The sequence below is a fragment of the Lissotriton vulgaris genome, chromosome 9 (assembly GCF_964263255.1).
Source record: "Lissotriton vulgaris chromosome 9, aLisVul1.2, whole genome shotgun sequence".
NCBI classification, from domain to species: domain Eukaryota; kingdom Metazoa; phylum Chordata; class Amphibia; order Caudata; family Salamandridae; genus Lissotriton; species Lissotriton vulgaris.
Genome location: NC_141697.1, coordinates 654,055,769 through 654,066,618, shown reverse-complemented (window position 1 = coordinate 654,066,618; position 10,850 = coordinate 654,055,769). Strand labels below are relative to the sequence as shown.

At 39.8% G+C, this 10,850-nt stretch overlaps 1 long non-coding RNA gene across 1 annotated transcript; it reads left to right on the top strand.

The window, feature by feature from the left end:
* Window positions 1-417: 417 nt before the first annotated feature.
* Window positions 418-8,900, top strand: LOC147692050 (uncharacterized). Its single transcript, XR_015299805.1, has 6 exons — window positions 418-506; window positions 7,072-7,174; window positions 7,387-7,480; window positions 7,639-7,721; window positions 8,157-8,259; window positions 8,652-8,900. It is a non-coding gene; the product is annotated as an uncharacterized LOC147692050 (long non-coding RNA).
* Window positions 8,901-10,850: the final 1,950 nt, after the last annotated feature.

The window sequence follows — 10,850 nt, the reverse complement described above, 5'->3', positions numbered from 1 at the left end:
CTTTCTCTATCGGCTGCTCATTGGTTTTCTTCAAGAGTACACCATGGTATAATATGTTAAAATACAGTGACAGCCCGTTATAAATATTAAATAATCTGAATCGGTTTCCATCGGCCGCTAATTGGCTCCCTTCTAAAATACACCATGGTACATTATCTCAGGATATAGTGTAATTCCCCACTGAACGTGTTCTCTAGGGCATAAGTTAACTATTTCCCTCTTTTAACATGGCTATGAGAATAACGCGCGATCTACCCCAGCTTTCATCGCCATGTTTGAAAAGGATTCCGTTCCGTAGCAGAGAAACTTTGCCCTCTCTCTCTTTCCACTATACCCTACTATCGGCCAGTAGTTCGCGCCCTTTTTTTGAACAATAAAAGAGCTGTCATTTCCGAGGGAGTCACTTTCGCCTCCCCCGTTTTTTTGTCCATCGGCAAGGCTGTAGCCGCTATCCTGGGCTCGGAGCTGCACCATCCTGCAGCCCACATTTTCGATTACACATTAAGGTAAGAGTTAGCTCGCGGTAGCCGTGTAGATACGCCGCATACCACGATAGGCGTCTCTCCACTAAAGCACCTTTCTTTCTGTTGCTATTTTAGAGTTCTTTATCAAGCTGTACTCGAGATCAGCCACTATGTTTACCGATTTTGGAACGGCAGAGCAGCACTATCTTGCTGTCGGAATTTGACCTTTTAATTGAAGGTAATGACCTAAGCATATCGTTTTTAAGCGCTACCATGAAGCTGTGTAAACGAAAAAACATAACGTCCCTTGACATACTGTCACTATGCCACTACATAAATAACTGCGTGACTTTGGGCCGTTTTTGTATCTTGTGCTACGCTATAAGCTACATAGATACTTAGCTGGCATGTCTGTCTAATCCCAGACCTCTTTTTTTGTATCTATTTCAGCCTACTTAATGCTTGTGGCATTTTTTAACCCGTAAATACATCAAAATATCCGTATGAATTATAATTCGAATACCTGGAAATTGTCTACCTAAAGGTAATTCCTATACATGTTGCAGACTTATCCTTATAAGCACATTATGCCTGTGGCAAAAGCCTCCTTATACAGGATGTTTAATGTAGGCTATTGAATAGTAACTAGACCTTAGCATCTAATTCCAGATATGTTTTCCTTATCTATATATTCATCTACAGCGACGGATACTGTTTTGGACGCCACTATGAGGTCCAACAATTGGATACAATAACATGCAGCATTTGAGCTGTCAGCAAAATAGGTAATACCCTCTTCTCTTTTTCTATTTTTGTAATTAATCACCTGCTGAGTTATCGTCTCTAGGCAAAGAACGTTAATAAATTACTAATCTCTATCTCTAGATTTAGCTTCAGTACAGGCAATCCTTAACCTATATAGACTGCTGTCCTCTTACCCACGTTGACATATGATCCTTTAAAGTCTAAATATATAAATTAATAATATCTTATTAGCATGACTCCACAGTACAAATATGTTCACTTCCAGATTCATTTGAAATACCCTATAAAACAGGAAGAAATTACAAATATATATCCTTGCTCGTCAGGTTTTTTGTACATCCCGTTATTAATCTCAAAAGACACTTTAATGTACTTATTTTTCGCATTGTGTTCAAAAAATACCCCCAATACCCTTCATACAAAATGTCTAATTTTTCTTCATATATTTAAATTAGATACTAATCCCATCAAGTGGGTTTTTATTCATCTACCCTTTTATCAACGCTAATGAAGTTGTCATCGATTTTCCTTCACCATACGAAGTAATACATACAAAATGTAAGTTACTTTGAAACCAGTCGATTCTTAATGAAAACGTTAACAATATCTCTTTCTATCAGTCTAGACATGTTAATGTGAGTTGAGAATATATATTTAAATGTGACCATAAACAAATATCTGGTGCCTATATGAGAAGGCAAACTACAATGCTGATCAGTCTTTCTGTCTAGCTAAGTACTGCACTGACCTTATATATATCTGTCTATCATATGACCTTAAGTGACTAATGTTTTGTGTCTGGACCTGCTAGGCAGATTTGGAGCTGTCAAGAATGATGTACTGTTTTATAGATAAATACACAGATAGATAGATATATGCAAATAAAAAATGTGTTGTAGAATATATGGAATGTTATATATAATATATTTTTTATAAATATTCCTTTCAGAGCCTTACCAACGACTCCTGAAGAAGGCAGTTCCCCTACTGCCGAAACGCGCGTCGAGTCCCTTTTGTACTAACTTCCAATTATTTGCACTATTATTATGATGTATTTTGTTTTTATTGCATATGTATGATTTCTGCTGTCAAGAAGTACGTGTGTGACTATTTTATTGTATCATATAGTTTTGACTTTTGTCCTTGAGTCTCTATATGATTTTTAATTACTGCTAATTAAATATATAATTTTTACGTATACACTTGTTTCTTTGACATTTCCTTTTCTCCACTGGTCCCAGCCTTTTATAGTCACTTATCTTGTGGATGGCCTAGGATTTTTTACTCAAATTGGTTTAACCCTGCCCTAGGAATCTGTAGATTGTCGATACCCAGGGGGTCCTTGTTTTCTCACACTTGTTACCCACAGCTTGTCTGTGTAGGGCCTTGTCTCCTCTTATCTGTATCATTACTTGTCTTATCAACAGTTGTCAGTACTTATGCTCCCAGTTGTTATCATCATTCAGTCATACTAACCATCTAACTGTATATTGATCATGGCCCAATTACCAACATTTGGTTTTTCGGATGAAATGTTTGCCTCTTTAGTTGGAACAAATATCAGCTCCACAAATGGAGGCGTTCCCAATGTATCTAGCAATGAAGATAGTCGCAACCTTCTTGAATTAAAAAAGAAACGTACCCGTATGGAAGCCCACGGGGAATTTATGCTGGCTTATCTTAAAAATGGCATGATTCCTATGGGCCTTAAAGTCCGTAACATACCAGGACTCTTCGTTAACCATAGACCATTTCTAGAAAAATGGAGTCTCATTGCAAATAGGTGCTCAAGAGACCTGATGATTCTTATAATTGAAACAGCAAAAGAACTAGCTGCTGACATCAGAAAGGAAATTGAAGCCCTAGAAACCAAACTCAAAGCTTCAGGTAGTATAGATGAAGCGATGAAGAAAATCGAGGAAGCCAACAAAGAACTAGAGTCTTTTAGCGCCTACTTAAACAAACGTAAGAACGATAAGCTAACTAAAGACAAACGCTTCTACACACTAGAAGGTACTTATCCCTACCTGAGACAAGATTTTTATAAACAAAATCATTATGTGGATGATAGTAGATCAACACCCCAAAGAGTGAATAACTTTACTGATTCTTCAGACTCAGAAAATGAAGGTCCATCTAATTATTATGAACAAGAAAATAACTTTAACCAATACAATGGTCCCTGTCCCAAACAGGCTTTTTTATCCAACAGGGGCCCACGACGAGGACGCCCGAGAGTTCATTTCCAGAATCAGACCAGAGGCAATTTCCAACAGACCCACCACCAACAACAGCATCCACATCAACATCAGCACTCGCATCAACAACACCAACCTCAGGAACCCCAATTTATCCGCGAGACACGCAACCGCCAATATTGGGGGCAAGGGATATAATCCCGATTTTCAATTTGTCCACGAAAAATATAGACTCTGACACTGAATCCCTTCTATCCAAAGGTCTGTCCTTTGTTCCCCATTCCTACCTTGACATTTTTGAGTTTCAGAAAGATATTATCTCCTTTTTTCGCAGAATTAGACTTAAAAAATTCTTTTCCTCACAGAATGACAATATCGAACCAACTGAAGACACCAGACAGCTATCCTTGCCATCCACCTTCAATCCGTCTCTAGACCAACTGGGCCCGGAGGTCGCCACCTTTGAGCTGGTAGTTCTCCAACAACTTGAGAGAGCTCTCCGCTTCATCCCAAAACCCATCTACAATCTTAGCAGAGGTGAATCAGACTCACTTAAAAACTTAAGACAAGATAACACCATAGTTATTAAAAGCTGCGATAAGGGTGGTGGCATCGTCTTAATCGATACCAATAAATACAAATGCAACATGAAAACCATGCTTTCAGATACCACCACTTATATGCCAATCCGTAGTAACCCGCTAATTTCGGTTTCGAAGAAAATCCGAAACCTCACCACTGCTGCACTAACTGCGGGTGAAATCAGCCAGAAAGAATTTGACTTCCTGAATCACCATCAGCATAAAACGGCATGCATTTACGGCATGCCTAAAATCCATAAAAATATCACAGACCCCCCATATAGACCTATCGTATCCACGATAGGAACAAATACCGAGCCTCTTTCAAAATTTGTTGATTCATTTCTACGCCCGTATATCCCTAAAATCCCGTCATATATCAAGGACACAGGGTCCATGATATCGAAAGTAGAGGACATTCCCTTTGACCCATACACAGATTTGCTAGTGACTATGGACATTGAAGCATTGTATAGCAACATTCCCCAAAAGAAAGCCCTGTCAGCCACTAGGTGGTTTATTGAGAAGTTTGACATCCCTTGTCCAAAAGACTTCCTTCTAGAACTTCTGGACATCGCACTATCTGAAAACATAGTAGAATTTGGCAATGATCTCTACCGCCAAGTCAAAGGCGTCAGTATGGGGGCCTCAGTTGCCCCATCGATTGCCAACATCTACATGGCGGCTTTCGAAACCAAAGCTATCCATAATGAAATAGCTCCTTTTTTCGAGTCGATTTCCCATTGGTCCAGATATATTGATGACATCTTTTTTATCTGGACCAATGGGAAGGACTCGTTATGCGAGTTTCTAGAATGGATTAACCTAGTGGATACAAATCTGAAATTCACAGCCCACTCTGACAATAAACAAGTAGAATTCTTAGACATAATTATCAAGCATGAGAACAACAAACTGGCTGTAGATCTATTCGTCAAACCCACTGCGAGGAATACCCTCTTACATTTTAAAAGCTTTCACCCCCGATGCCAAAGAGAGAGCATTCCTTTTTCTCAGTTTCTTCGGGTCAGAAGAAACTGTTCCAACCTAGCAGATTTTGACTTTCAGGCGAATATCATGCGACAGAAATTCCTTAGCAGAGGTTACCCTCACAGACTAGTTAGGGATTCATATAAGCTAGCCAGATACTATGATCGAGACGCACTCCTGAGACCTAAGCCAAATCAAGAGAATAAAAAATTAGTTTGTATTACCAAACACTCCACTCTAGACAACACTGTCCGTCAGATCGTGAACTCCAACTGGCATATCCTAAACTCTAACCCTACTAGCTGTAAATTGGAAAAGCCTTTATTCGCCCACAAACGGAACAAAAATCTTAAAGACTTAATTGTACATTCTCGATTCACAACAAAAGAAACCAACACAGAATCTGTTCAAAGGTCAATCGATAACAACTTCCCCCTGAAAGGAACATTTAAATGCTCCTCATGTAAATCATGTAATAATATTCTATCAGGGGAATCTTTTGAACACAATGGATGTCATTTTAATGCTACAGACATGTGGAATTGCAAAACAACTAACTGCATTTACCTAATTCTTTGCCCTTGCCAACTTGGCTATGTTGGGGAAACCTCTCGAGCGATACAAACCAGACTAACAGAGCACCGCTCAGCCATCCGCACCAACAAAACCTTGGCACCATTAGTCAAACACTTTACTGAGAACAAGCATGGCCCAGAAGATTTTAAATGGTGCATCCTGGAAAAAATTAGGCTCCCAGACAGTAAAGGCGGCGAAAAAATCAGAAAGAAAAGAGAAGTCTTTTGGATTTTTTCCATGGGCACTTTCAGAAAAGGTTTGAATGCAGAGATCCCGTGGGAAAATGATATCACCTAAGATTGGCAGGATATAGCATAGAACGTCACTATATTTTCTGTGTAATACTGACCTTGCTTTGCCTGGTAGGATCACTATACCCCACCCAGTGTAGGTTGTATGTAGTATTTATACACCACCGTCCAAACCAACACTGGGACTGTATTTTAAATAATCCAAATAAAATTTACCCCCCCCCCAACTACCCCTCCCTCCCCACCCCCCCCCCCCCCCCTCCCCCTCCACCCTGTTTCTTCCCTCATCTGTTTTCATCCATATACTTAAAATATATATACCAATAGATTAGTAAAAAATATTCCCTGTGAACTTTACTCAAAGGATATATACCAATTTAATATTAAAGACCACTGGTATCTAATGTAATTGCGAAATGGCAACTTGTACATTCATATTTGGACGTGTCCATTTTTTCACCCCTTTGTGTGACCGATTATATTCCAACATATTTGGACGCTTCTATTTACCACCACTTTGTACCGCTTACCACACATAGTTTAATTATGATTATACGTCTTCGTATAAATATACGAAGGACCCAGTCGCAAATTGTATACAGCTTCACTACAGTGTGACTCTGTTCAAACCATTAGATAATTTGAACCTTTCTCTATCGGCTGCTCATTGGTTTTCTTCAAGAGTACACCATGGTATAATATGTTAAAATACAGTGACAGCCCGTTATAAATATTAAATAATCTGAATCGGTTTCCATCGGCCGCTAATTGGCTCCCTTCTAAAATACACCATGGTACATTATCTCAGGATATAGTGTAATTCCCCACTGAACGTGTTCTCTAGGGCATAAGTTAACTATTTCCCTCTTTTAACATGGCTATGAGAATAACACGCGATCTACCCCAGCTTTCATCGCCATGTTTGAAAAGGATTCCGTTCCGTAGCAGAGAAACTTTGTCCTCTCTCTCTTTCCACTATACCCTACTATCGGCCAGCAGTTCGCGCCCTTTTTTTGAACAATAAAAGAGCTGTCATTTCCGAGGGAGTCACTTTCGCCTCCCCCGTTTTTTTGTCCATCGGCAAGGCTGTAGCCGCTATCCTGGGCTCGGAGCTGCACCATCCTGCAGCCCACATTTTCGATTACACATTAAGATAAGAGTTAGCTTGCGGTAGCCGTGTAGATACGCCGCATACCACGATAGGCGTCTCTCCACTAAAGCACCTTTCTTTCTGTTGCTATTTTAGAGTTCTTTATCAAGCTGTACTCGAGATCAGCCACTATATTTACCGATTTTGGAACGGCAGAGCAGCACTATCTTGCTGTCGGAATTTGACCTTTTAATTGAAGGTAATGACCTAAGCATATCGTTTTTAAGCGCTACCATGAAGCTGTGTAAACGAAAAAACATAACGTCCCTTGACATACTGTCACTATGCCACTACATAAATAACTGCGTGACTGTGGGCCGTTTTTGTATCTTGTGCTACGCTATAAGCTACATAGATACTTAGCTGGCATGTCTGTCTAATCCCAGACCTCTTTTTTTGTATCTATTTCAGCCTACTTAATGCTTGTGGCATTTTTTAACCCGTAAATACATCAAAATATCCGTATGAATTATAATTCGAATACCTGGAAATCGTCTACCTAAAGGTAATTCCTATACATGTTGCAGACTTATCCTTATAAGCACATTATGCCTGTGGCAAAAGCCTCCTTATACAGGATGTTTAATGTAGGCTATTGAATAGTAACTAGACCTTAGCATCTAATTCCAGATATGTTTTCCTTATCTATATATTCATCTACAGTGACGGATACTGTTTTGGACGCCACTATGAGGTCCAACAATTGGATACAATAACCTGCAGCATTTGAGCTGTCAGCAAAATAGGTAATACCCTCTTCTCTTTTTCTATTTTTGTAATTAATCACCTGCTGAGTTATCGTCTCTAGGCAAAGAACGTTAATAAATTACTAATCTCTATCTCTAGATTTAGCTTCAGTATAGGCAATCCTTAACCTATATAGACTGCTGTCCTCTTACCCACGTTGACATATGATCCTTTAAAGTCTAAATATATACATTAATAATATCTTATTAGCATGACTCCACAGTACAAATATGTTCACTTCCAGATTCACTTGAAATACCCTATAAAACAGGAAGAAATTACAAATATGTATCCTTGCTCGTCAGGTTTTTTGTACATCCCGTTATTAATCTCAAAAGACCCTTTAATGTACTTATTTTTCGCATTGTGTTCAAAAAATACCCCCAATACCCCTCATACAAAATGTCTAATTTTTCTTCATATATTTAAATTAGATACTAATCCCATCAAGTGGGTTTTTATTCATCTACCCTTTTATCAACGCTAATGAAGTTGTCATCGATTTTCCTTCACCATACGAAGTAATATATACAAAATGTAAGTTACTTTGAAACCAGTCGATTCTTAATGAAAACGTTAACAATATCTCTTTCTATCAGTCTAGACATGTTAATGTGAGTTGAGAATATATATTTAAATGTGACCATAAACAAATATCTGGTGCCTATATGAGTAAGGCAAACTACAATGCTGATCAGTCTTTCTGTCTAGCTAAGTACTGCACTGACCTTATATATATCTGTCTATCATATGACCTTAAGTGACTAATGTTTTGTGTCTGGACCTGCTAGGCAGATTTGGAGCTGTCAAGAATGATGTACTGTTTTATAGATAAATACACAGATAGATAGATATATGCAAATAAAAAATGTGTTGTAGAATATATGGAATGTTATATATAATATATTTTTTATAAATATTCCTTTCAGAGCCTTACCAACGACTCCTGAAGAAGGCAGTTCCCCTACTGCCGAAACGCGCGTCGAGTCCCTTTTGTACTAACTTCCAATTATTTGCACTATTATTATGATGTATTTTGTTTTTATTGCATATGTATGATTTCTGCTGTCAAGAAGTACGTGTGTGACTATTTTATTGTATCATATAGTTTTGACTTTTGTCCTTGAGTCTCTATATGATTTTTAATTACTGCTAATTAAATATATAATTTTTACGTATACACTTGTTTCTTTGACATTTCCTTTTCTCCACTGGTCCCAGCCTTTTATAGTCACTTATCTTGTGGATGGCCTAGGATTTTTTACTCAAATTGGTTTAACCCTGCCCTAGGAATCTGTAGATTGTCCATACCCAGGGGGTCCTTGTTTTCTCACACTCAATCTGATGGGGAGACATGCTATCTATACTACTATTATAAAGGAAGACCTTTGAGGCTTTGAGGCCGGTAAACTCGGGAACCACAGCACCAATCCACACACCCGATATCTCCTTGTAATCCTGAGGGTGTGCAGATGGACATAGGCTATATAAATTAAAAATAAATACGTTATTTAAAAAATATAAGTGAAAAAAAAGTAGTCCCTTCAAAGTAGCGCCGGCCGCGACATGCGTGCTTACATCAGGAGCGGTGTACACGAGCGGGATGAGAGGCGGAGATTAGCGCGGTGAGGAGCGGCGGAGATCAGTGCGGGGAGGAGCAGTGACGAGAAGCGGCGGAGATCAGCGCGGGGAGGAGCAGTGACGAGCGGAGGAGCAGAGGACATGAGCGGGGGACAGGCGGTGAGGATCGGCGGGCAGGCAGTGAGGAGCGGCGGCGGGGAGGAGCAGTGAGCGGCGGATGAGGTAGGGCGCCAAGTAAGCAGTGAGCAAAGCAAACATGAGGGAGGAGCGGCGGCGGAGAGGAGCGGTGAGCGAGCCACAGGTACCAAACGGAAAAAGAAACGTGTGCAGGTTACAAAAGCGTACAAAGTGGAGCGGTCAGCTGAAAGCTAAAATGACAATCGGGAGAAGGTAGCAAACGGGGCATTACAGGAGGAAAAAGAAACTTGTGCAGGTTACAAAAGTGTACAAAGTGGAGCGGTCAGCTGAAAGCTAAAATGACAATCAGGAAAAGGTAGCAAACGGGGAATTACAGGAGGAAAAAGAAACGTTTGCAGGTTACAAAAGCGTACAAAGTGGAGCGGTCAGCTGAAAGCTAAAATGACAATCGGGAGAAGGTAGCAAACGGGGCATTACAGGAGGAAAAAGTGACGTGGGCAGTGACGTGGGCAGGTACCAAACGGGGCATTACAAGAGGAAAAAGAAACGTGTGCAGGTTACAAAAGCGTACAAAGTGGAGCGGTCAGCTTAAAGCTAAAATGACAATCAGGAGAAGGTACCAAACGGGGCATTACAGGAGGAAAAAGTGATGTGGGCAGGTTACAAAAGCGTACAAAGTAAACATAGAGGCATAATACTGCACAACGTCAGGGCGGCGGGGGCCCTGAGCCATGATTGCTCCCGGACAACGTGGGGATGGGCTGCTAGTTAAGAATAAAATTACGAGTAAATATCTACTTTTGTGTGGTTCAAGGACAGAAATTCTCCACTTGTTTTTTTGCTTTGCTGTTTGTTTTCCTTTTGAATGCATAAAATAAGATGTCTAGCATGGAATGTCACGGGGTTAAACAGTAGAAATAATAGACGTCTTGTGTCGGAAGAGTTGAGATTATGTAATGCTCACTTTGTGTTACTATCCGAAACGCATATAGCCGGCAAGGATAAAAAATTGCTCTGTCAATTAGGATATGATATTGTAACCTGCTCTACTTTTGGGGCATCAATTGGAGGGGTTGCAATTCTTAAGGACAAACGATTTAGGGTACAAACTTTGCAAACTGCTCACGATAAGGATGGTCTTATGTGTTGTATACGGCTCAAACCAAGATGAGCCCAGGGTTTTTGACTATCTAAATGTACAACTTTTAGACTGGGAGGGGGAGCTTATTATAATGGGGGATTTCAACTGCATTATGGATTACCAACTAGATACCACCAAGCCCGGGAGTTTCCAGCGGATGCGTAAAACTAGAATTTCTATTTGAGATATTTGCAGCATCCATAATATTAAAGATGCTTGGCGGTACTTACATCCAAACATTCCTGGGTACACATATTATTCTGCACCC